This window comes from Panulirus ornatus, chromosome 37 (genome assembly GCF_036320965.1).
Source record: "Panulirus ornatus isolate Po-2019 chromosome 37, ASM3632096v1, whole genome shotgun sequence".
NCBI lineage: Eukaryota > Metazoa > Arthropoda > Malacostraca > Decapoda > Palinuridae > Panulirus > Panulirus ornatus.
This window is the reverse complement of record NC_092260.1, coordinates 24,576,904-24,584,698: the sequence shown is the minus strand read 5'-3', so window position 1 is coordinate 24,584,698 and position 7,795 is coordinate 24,576,904. Positions and strand designations below refer to the sequence as shown.

Here is a 7,795-nt window from a genome sequence, read left to right as displayed (position 1 = left end):
TGTGTGTGTGTGTGTGTGTTATTCTAAAGAAGCCTTATATAATGCTGCCTTGAATTCGTTCTCACAAAGACATGCAGTTGCACTACCGTGATGAGGCTTTGTGCAATAATTCAATTGTTTTCGGTCGCGTTTGAAGCGTCGTGTTCGGTTTTTCTTTTTACGCTGACGTGTGTGTGTCTGTGTGTGTGTGTGTGTGTGTGTGTGTGTCCTGCAGGGGCACGTTACGTCATCTTTCACGTCGTTTTTTTTTTGTTCGAAGTTGTCGTCGTTGTCGTCCTCGTTGATGCTGAGTGGAAGATTTCGTGGTCGCCGTCGTGGAAGGTGTATGGTCTCATAATGGTCGTTGTCCTTTGAAGTTGTCGTTACGAACATCCAAGTCGTCGTTATTGTCGTCTTTTAAAGTCCTATGTCGTGTGGTCGTCGCTGCCGGTATGGTTTCACCTCATCATCAGAGTAAACCGTCGTTTTTGTCGCCGTCAGCGCTTTTTCGTCGGGGGTTGTCGTTTTTAGAGTGTCTCTGATGATATGTAAAACACAAGGATAGCTCACCACAATCCAATGTGAGTAACCAAATGCAAACTTAATCCTACCACATTTCTACTACCACCAGGACCACTAACACATCCTACCACACCACTACCACCACCAGACCACTAACACATCCTACCACACCACTGCCACCACCAGACCACTAACACATCCTACCACACCACTACCACCACCAGACCACTAACACATCCTACCACACCACCACTATCAATACCTCCTACCACACCCACAATCAGCATATCCTACCACACCACCACAATCAACACATCCTACCACACCACCACAATCAACATATCCTACCACACCACCACAATCAACACATCCTACCACACCACCACAATCAACACATCCTACCACACCACCACAATCAACACATCCTACCACACCACCACAATCAACACATCCTACCACACCACTACCACCACCAGACCACTAACACATCCTACCACACCCACAATCAGCATATCCTACCACACCACCACAATCAACACATCCTACCACACCACCACAATCAACACATCCTACCACACCATTACCATCACCAGACCACTAACACATCCCACCACATCACCACCACCACCACAAGCAATACATCTTACCACACCACTACCACCACGAACAGATCCTACCACACCACTACAACTATGACCACCATCATATCCTACCACACCACCATCCACCATGACCGCCACCACCAACAGCCTCTCCTCTCTCCACCCAGCAGCTTTAAGCTTGGCGTGACGAGGTAAGCGTGGTGCTGTGGTCCTAAATCAAAATGCTGTAGAATGGAGGGAGGTGGGGGGGAGGGGGGCCTCTCGGTGGCGGGGAGCCTATTGCCACTGAAATGCTTTTCAGTAAAGGGTTTCTGTGGCACGACTCACATTCATCTACATCAGCGAAAACATCAAAATATATTTCATCCTAATTCACTGCGAAGTTATTACTGGTCTTTCAAACTTCTTCGTTTTTTTTGTGCATAAGAATTTTTGTTTTCACTACGGATGTTTAGTTGTTGGGTTATCTAAACTGAGAATAAAGTATTTCTATCTACCTATCTATCTATCTTCTATTTATCTATATATCTACCTACTTCTGTACGAACGAGCCACCAACGTAGTTACAGATGAAATGGTGGGAGTGTTGTGTTTACAGTGGCAGGAGGCCGTTAAATGACAATTTACGTATCGTCTGCTCTTAATTAAACTCAGTAAATCTGACACAACTTTAAAGTATTAGAATAGGTATCCGCATTCCGGCCCGGCTTAAATGTTCATTTCGCTCTGGGTCATGCATAAATTACGTTGAGAACTGATATTTGGAGGGGACACACCAGGCCATGTTTGATCTTTGTCAAGACAGAAAGAGGAAAACCTTCAAGTAGTCATTTTCCGTCGTTGATAAGTTCTAGACTCTCTCTCTCTCTCTCTCTCTCTCTCTCTCTCTCTCTCTCTCTCTCTCTCTCTCTCTCTCTCTCTCTCTCTCTCTCTCTCTCTCTCTCTCCGTATTATTTCCCTGCACCTCTCAATTTCCGCCCTGCATCTCCATCCTCCTGTGTTTCCACTCACTTCATATTCCTTCCTAACTCCTCCTCCTCTTCTTCCTCCTCTGCCTCTCCCTCTTACTTCCTTCGTGTCAACTCACTCACCTCTCACTTCTCCCATTACTTTAACCCTCATTCCTCTCACTTTCCATCCCCTTTTTACCCATCCCTTACAATGCCTCTGTAGCTTCATTTCCGTCTCACTCAGCTTCTTATTCTCTCCCTTTTACCCTCCATCACTTACACCATATTCTCACTCCCGTCTCTTTGCCTCCACTCTCTCTCCTCCACATTACCAGCTAGACCCCTCTCGAAACCCTCTCTCCCTAGCATCCAGGAGCATCATCCTATCCCCTTCCCTCTCCTCCTCCTCCTCTTCCTCCTCCTCCTCCTCCTCATACCGCCGCTATCCATTCTTCAAAATTAATCCATCAGGGGATGAGGAATCCAGGGCCGCGTCAGCGAGCTGTTGTTGTGATCGCCAAAGGGATTGAGTGACGTTAGAAGATCACATCGCGAGCGAAGGAAATTAATTGGAATCGCTCGGTCGGCCTCCTCCCTCCCTCTCTCCCTCCTCCCCCTTTCCCCGACCACTTTCCCATGGTCCGTGGTCTCGGGGTAACCTAATCCACCAATGAGATTGCGTTTTGTTTACCCATTGTGTTGAGAGTTCCGATTGGCTGGCGGGTTGTTTTTACAGCACTTGTTTGGGTTGATTGTCGTATGTTATGTAAGCCTCGTCTGCTTCTCTCCCTCTGTCGGTCTCTGTCCATTTATCTGTGTATCTCTCTCTGTTCATCTACGTATCTATCCATCTACCTATCTACCTGATATATATATATATATATATATATATATATATATATATATATATATATATATATATATATATATATATATATAATCAGAATGTCTAAAAAGGTTCATATAATTGAGAATATGGACCAAGCAATCACAAATGATGATAAGGAACAGCCTAATGTTGCTGATTCCTGCAGTCAGTCCCATCAAGCATGCCAGAACTGCCGCAGTTGTCGACGAAGTCAGTGGAAACAAGCTCGACGAACTGCAAGACTTGAGGTACTAATTCCCGATATGTTCTGGTGTCTGCCATTTCGTCTCTCTCTCTCTCTCTCTCTCTCTCTCTCTCTCTCTCTCTCTCTCTCTCTCTCTCTCTCTCTCTCTCTCTCTCTCTCTCTCTCTCTCTCTCTCTCGTTCTTTTTTTTCTTTCCTATTTTGTCCTATTCTTCGATCATACAGTTCTAGCCTTATTTGACGAGGTCCAACGCGGCCCCAGCGTCACCAGGAAACAGTCAGTCAGCCGTGGCCATCCCGTTTTCTGTGACGTATTGAGCGAGTCTCTGATTTCTCCGGATGATCGACGTATTTCGTCTGCTGACTCTTATTAAATCGTCCTCAGTCGCCGTAATAGAGCAGGGTGGTGTAGAGACCGAGGTAGAATGGCGGGAGAGCTGGTAGGAAAGGAGAGAGAAAGAGAGAATGTGTGTGTGTGTGTGTGTGTGTGTGTGTGTGTGTGTGTGTGTGTGTGTGTGTGTTCGGTACGAGAAAAAGAACTAGCCTCAGTTAGAGCGACAGAGAGGAAGAATCTGCCGAAGAATGTAACTACTGCAGAAAAAACCAAAGGATGGAAGTTTAGAAAGCAAACATTAATGACACACCGTGTCAAATGCTTTGGAAATGTCGAGACAAAGACTCCACCCAGATCTATGAGGAAGGAAGAACAGAAATGACTTCAATAAGAGAGAAGGTTACCTGTAGACGTGAAGAGTAATCATAAAATCTGCTCCCCATAAGCTTTCCGGGAATTGCGTAGGCGGAAAAAGAATTACATTCCTCGTGAGCAAGAAGAGTCTTACATGCGTGGAAGAGAAGCGTTGCAGCTTATCACCTCAGGTGTCTCCTTCCATTCGTCTTAATGCTGTTCCATAATCTCTTTCCTACAGGAAATAATTCACCCACTGCACTCACTAGTATCTGGTCTGTGTGTGTTCCAGCCCCTGGGAGCTGGACACACCGCACGTGACTAGCTCCTGCTGCTTCCCAGATTTTCTCTTTGGAGGCCAACTACACGAGGATAGACCGTTATGATACCGCCTCTAAGAACCAAATCATTTCTGATATATTTCCTATCCTCATGTTCATCAATTCTCCTTACATCCAAGATGACCACGATTATGAAATTCTTTTGCCTGTGCCGTGTTGGCTATTATGAATATATATGAAGACACTTAATGAAATACAGAAACAGATGTGGATTAGAGGAGTAAAGCTTAGGGAGAGCCACGCACAAGACCCGTACAACGACTGTGAAAGACTGAGGGAGTTTATGCAGGAACTCTGGACACCTAAGACCTGTTAGAATCTGCATGACGTGGGATGAGGACTTCAGAAAGACACGTAAGTAGGGATAGAACAACGAGAGAGAGAGAGAGAGAGAGAGAGAGAGAGAGAGAGAGAGAGAGAGAGAGAGAGAGAGAGAGAGAGAGAGAGAGAGGGGGGGGGGGGGGGCGAAGTTCTCTGATCATCCAAATGTATTTCGTAAACAGTATACATCACGACGTTTTTGAATCTCCCCTCAGCGTCTGGAAGCCAAACACTCTACTGGAAACTATATGGAACGATACTGGATGTAGCATAAGAGGATGGATGAAAGATGCGTCCTGAGGGGGAAAAAAAAAAAGACTCATTTCCCGAGTTGTGTAGTTTCCCATCCTCAGCTGGTGGAGAGAACTCTTCAGCAGTTCCAAGAACGATGGTCTCCCAACTGTAAGAAGCGTTAGTCAGTTGGTTTCTACGCGGTAGATAGATGAGACGGAGAGATAGGCTAGGCTCCTCTGTAATTTATTCCTATCACACACAGGGATCTGCCCTCCCCTTCAACTAATTATCCCACCACTAACGTCAAAAATAATTACAAAAAAAAAGAAATGACATTGGTTCCATTAAGCCACCTTATCTATTGTATATAAGTACGTTAAAAACTTATATGTAAAGATATCTGGCCTAATAACCACTCTGGTGTAGATGGCCATTAAATCCATCGACACACACACACACACACACACACACACTCGTTACAAGAGCTTGTTACACCTTAATAACGAAGGCGCACGACTTCTATTTATACCAGGCGACACTTGAGCCCTTAGGCTCGGGTGCTCGTGAATGCGTCGCCTCCCCGTACATACGGCGACACTTGATGCCTGGAGTGGATGAGATGAATAGCCCAACTTTTCCCCCTACACTACTACGTCGGGCAATAGGCGTTCTCTCTCTCTCTCTCTCTCTCTCTCTCTCTCTCTCTCTCTCTCTCTCTCTCTCTCTCTCTCTCTCTCTCTCCCCGCTCGCTCGCTCGCTCGCTCTCCCTCAGCCGAACCCCGCAGGGAGAGGGAGGGAGTGTTTGCAAGGTATCGATGAGCTTGAATAGAGGGAGGAATGAGTTCTTGCCCAGAGAGGGAACTTGAGGACAGTGGATCGGTGAGTGAGGGGAAGGAGGGGAAGAAGAGCGGGTGAAGCGAGGGTAGAAAGAGGAGTCTCATAGGTTATGGCGAAGTGGTATTGGCGGTGAAGAAAGGGAAACAAGATGGCTGAGGACCTCGAACCTGTTCTTATGTCAAGCAATTTTGCGTCCATTTCTACCAGAGTGCGACGTATGGCCAGAGTAATGATAGATGAGTTCGTTCACATCTCTGGACACGAGAGGCAAAGAAAAAAGGAACGAGGGAGGAATAAAGAATGGAAGAACAAAAAAATACAGCCTCTAGCTGACAACATGCCTGACATAAACACTGTAGGCAAGGCTTTCCGCTGTTCATTGTGGCCTACAGAGTACAACACAATTTCTATTTTGTATATAATTTGCAGATGTAATCTTTAAACCATCTGCCTTTTGTTGTAAGTCATATGAGCTTTGGTTCTGAAGTGTCTGAAGAATAAGAATAGACGTAGCCATATGATCTGTTAGCCTATAGGTATTAGACACTATCGCTAAAGATTGGATGTGGTTGGTTGGATAAATCTATCTATTTGAATATCTTCTCTTTCGAGATGTAGTGGTTTATGTGATGGGGAAAAACTGGGTTAATGCTAAGACGAGCGAACTGGGGCAAGCTTCCTCCTCACACAGAGCCAACAATTTCTGGGTCGTCCTACGATCTGCTCCATAAATACAGCTTTCGTTCGAGATATATGACTCCTTTATGGTATACAACTACCCTCAGTTAACTCTGTGAGGTTTTTGAATCGTGAACTTAAGATTTATATACTCCTGGTTGCTGTATCTTGCTTAACTGATACATAGAGATTAAATATTCCAACAATGAAGTTAAATTTATGATGCAATAAGACGGATAAAAGCAATCAAGAAGAGATTTATTGAATTATATGGATTTGATCATCTGACATTGAAATAAAAGAGCTGTGATGTGACGGAACCAGTAAGAAGCATCGAGACATTGGTTCAAATAACCTTATTCGATCGCCTTGACAGTCACCATTACTTGGGAAGTGATCGAACCTTCCTTATTGTCAGTAGGACTAAAAGGAAAAGACTGAAGACAGGTAGAGAAGGAGCCTATCTCTCGTAGGAGGGGCAGGTGGGATAACAAGCCCAACCCCCGTAGGCCCAGTGCTTAGGTTCCTCATCACCAGAGGGCCGCCCTAGAACATAGGGCCCCCACCTCCTGAGTTGTAGGGAGGTTTAACCTCAAACAACAACAAGACAGGTGTAGTTCATCTGTTCAAAGGCTTAACCATTTTCAATGATTATCCTACTTCATACTTATCCTGCGAATTGCTCGTGTGGTCATTGGGTAACGGTCCTTAACAGCGTATGAACTACTGTGAGAAACTACTCTCCAAGATTGATCTATCTTGAACACCTTCTTCAGGTGTTCATATCTTTCATTCAAATAGCGTTATAGGATGACGTTGGAGGCTTTAACAACCTTGATGGTCGACAGACCATAAGCCCAGATAGCCAACTAGACGAAAAGGGAAACAACTCAAAACCTGAATATATATATATATATATATATATATATATATATATATATATATATATATATATATATATATATATATATATATATATATATATCAGCATCCTAGGCAAGTAGGCAGACTTGACTTGCCTAGATGTTAGCCACTAGTACGAAGCGACAGACAGATAGACAGAGAGACGGACAGTAGTTCCTCAGATGCCCGTCTACCTACGTGTGGCGCGGAAGCAAAAATGATAAACCCAAAACGTTGGCTGTGAAATATTTCCAGGTACAAGTTAATCCCGTCCTCATCCATAAAAGTGTTATTCCAAATTTTTTTTTTTCCGGACAATGAATTGGTTTCCCCTAAAGGGATTTGTTGTAAACGGATGTGATCGCTGGGGGGGAAAAAATATATGTGGATATTACCAGCATGTGGTATCAAGTAGGAAAAAGGGAATATTCATAAGTAAACAAGCGCGCACACACACACACACACACACAAACACACACACACATGCACACACACACATACACACACACACACACATACACACACACACACACATACACACACACACACATACACACACACACACACACACACACACACATATATATATATATATGTATATATATATGTATATATATATATATATATATATATATATATATATATATATATATATATATATATATATAT

At 44.1% G+C, this 7,795-nt stretch overlaps 1 long non-coding RNA gene across 1 annotated transcript in view; it reads left to right on the top strand.

The window, feature by feature from the left end:
• LOC139760609 (uncharacterized) overlaps window positions 1-7,795 on the top strand; it is a 115,166-nt gene that overhangs the window by 101,810 nt on the left and 5,561 nt on the right. The window lies entirely within an intron of this gene.